This window comes from Helianthus annuus, chromosome 4 (assembly GCF_002127325.2).
Source record: "Helianthus annuus cultivar XRQ/B chromosome 4, HanXRQr2.0-SUNRISE, whole genome shotgun sequence".
Lineage (NCBI taxonomy): Eukaryota > Viridiplantae > Streptophyta > Magnoliopsida > Asterales > Asteraceae > Helianthus > Helianthus annuus.
The window spans coordinates 120529274-120532418 of NC_035436.2; positions in this window are offsets into that span (position 1 = coordinate 120529274).

Here is a 3145-nt window from a genome sequence, read left to right on the forward strand (position 1 = left end):
AGTCTGGGTCCAGTGCGTCAAAGCAAACAGTCAAAAAGGACAAACGGGTTTATGATAAAGAGTTTTTACTTTCGAAATCTAGTTTGAATGATGAATCGGTCAAAGTGGCATATACTTTGAAAGGTTCTGACAAATTATATTCAGATGAGAGTTTTCCAATAAGAAGTGTCAGAATTGAAATGATTCAAAAGGTTTTCAAAATCACAGAAATTAATATTTCTGAAATAAAAGATTTCAATCTTAATGGAAAACCTAAACAATACACTTCAAGAGATCAACAGAGAATCAACAAGAAAATGGGTTACAATTGTGGTTATAGTTTCCAAAAGAAACCAAACCATGATCGTAATTACAAAAAGAAAGGTCTCGGTTTTATTCTACAGAAAAACTATAAAAATAAAAAAGTTTATAAACCAAAAACAATGTTTGTTGCAGGAAAAACAACAGAAGCTGAAAAAGAGAAATCATTCAGAAATCAAACAAATCAAGAATGCCTTGCTAAGAAGCAAGAGGATATGAAGAAGAAGGATTCAAAGAAGGTTGAAAAGAGATCTTGTTTTCAGTGTAAAGCTGTGGGTCATGTTGCGAAAGATTGTCCAAAGACATTTCGACCAAAACAAGAAGGTTCAAGAAAAATGAAAGAAAAAGTTGTTGAGAAGACTGAACTGTCAACCCGGAAGTTTACAGGCTTTGAGAATTCAACTTATGAAAAAGGAGAATGTTCAAAGAGTGCTTCCAAAAGAATAGACAATGCCACAAATCAGAAATGGGTTGTAAAAGGTTCAGGTAACAAGTCTGGTGATGAATCTGATTCCATAAAATCAGAGGAGCCACGTGTTGAGAAAAAGATTGAAAAGAAAGTTCAGAAAGTGGACGATGTGAATTTTCCGCCACTAAATGCTAAAAATTACAAATCTAAAATCGGAAAAGTTGAAATACCAAATCAGTTTTATTCTGACAAAAAGAAAATTGATGTTGAAAAAACTTTCAATGGAAATGTAAAACGCATCTTTGGAAAAATGGTCAGTGGTAAGGCCCAAAGCATTAAGGATTTTTATGCTTCCAAAGGATGGGTTTACAAGTCGGTTGAAAAGAAAGATGAAAACGATGAGGTTACACCCAAGGAAGGTCAGGCTTGGGTGGATATATTTTTTCAAGAAAGAAAACCTGACTTGCCGGAGATCCCAAGATGGTATTGTGGATCATGAATCGGCATCTTTCTAAATCTGTTTGTGAGGTTTTTGCAGGACTTGCCGGAACTCCCAGGTTTGTAAGCGAGGAGTAGGAATCGGCACTTTGAAAATTCAACCAAAAGATGGTAATTGGTTGAAAAACAGGTTTGATAAGCTTAATTGCTAAAATCTACAAGTGGTTGAATGTTGGTGGATGTTATAAATGGTTCAGAACGAGAACCAGTTGATCTTACAAGTGATTAAATCAAGGTCATTGAGTTGGACTTGATTTAATTATCATTCAAGAATTTGGTAAACAAAGTGATGATTTGAACCTCATTTTACAAAAGGTAAAAACAACTAAACATATTTTCCGGAAAAACCATTCTGATTAAAACAAACTTAAGTGTTTTGAAATCATTATGGGAAAATAGTTTGTTGTGAGAGGGAGTTCTGATTGTTTAAGCCAAACGGATGGAGAATTGAAGTGTTTCGATATCAGTTGTCATGTTCTGTACAGTTTGTTTTCAATTTTCTTTAGATGTATTTGAATTTTAGGGGGAGTAAGAATTTTTTTTAGAAAATCCAAAAACATCAGAAAATTTGAAAAAGCCAAAAACATGATAAAGTTGAAAAATGAGTTTTTGTTGCATAAAAGAGGAAATGATAGTACATCAGTGAACTATTACGACACGCTAAAGATTTGTAAAGTCAAAATGTGATAAACAATCTTACTGCGGATGTGTCAGTAGATTTTCGCACATTTAGTAAATTGAAACGAGATATAAACCTAAATCAAACTTACTTAATTCGTGGGTAACTATTCTTGGATATATGGGTAACCCCCGAAATCTTGTTCGAAAGGTCCCGTATTCTGAGATACTAGGTCTTTATACTCAGTGATATCTGGGGTATTATTCCGGGACTTCTGCTGTATGGAAATACTGACCTAGTCCCCGAATAATACTTTATGCAAAAAGCTTTGAAACATAAGCGCCGCCCTCAGCAAATTGATTAAACAATAAAATTGGTAATCTTTGCTGTTGTAAAAAAGATCCTCTAAAGGGGACCCACTAAAAGTCGAACCGTCATCTCTCTGCTGAACGGAAGTTCTGACCTGAGCTCTCACGGTTTCGCATCTACCCCTTTACAGATATCATCTGTGGTATACTCACCTGTAAGACTGAATATTTGGGATCTGGATACGAGAGTATATTCAAGTGGAGTGATACACAATTAAGTTTAAGTCTTTAAAACATTAATATCGTATCTCGAATCAATTGAAATCTGTGTGAAAATTTAAGTGGACAAACATACTGACAATCTAGGTAAATTGTTTAGAAGTTAAAATGTAATCAAGCTTAACGGTGTTCGTGATATGTCTCAAAACTGATATGATACTCTTGCACAAACTCACAAAAATATTGTCTGTAAATATTTCAATTTCTGCATTTACTCTTATTCAAAAATCCAAAAAGATTTTCAGTGTGTTTTAGCATAAATTTTGAAAAATCAAAAAGATTTTCGACAACTGGTGTTGAGATGCTGATTTTCAAAATTCAAAGTGCTAAACTTAAAGAACTGGTTTGGAGAGTATTTGTGTAGATGGTAAAGTTGTTTTGACAAGAACCAGTAATATTCTTGAATGCAAAATCATTACTGTATTGGTTTAACATAATTTCTAAATTGTTGAAAATTTTTAATCTGTGTAGAAACTTATGGATGGGTAGAGATTGTGCAGGTATTAAAGAGCCAGGTTACGATCTTGAACCTGATGGGAGCCTGTTTATGATCTCAGAACCAGTGAAAGTTTGAATTCCAGACTACGATCCCAGCTGTGTGAGAGGGGGAGTCTGAAGACACCGAGTCAACATTCAAGAGAGAAGAGTTTGATGATGATGTAGATAGAGAACGAGGATTCTTGGAATGACAGATATTTCAGAGGCAGATTGTCGACAGATGAAGATTGTAGA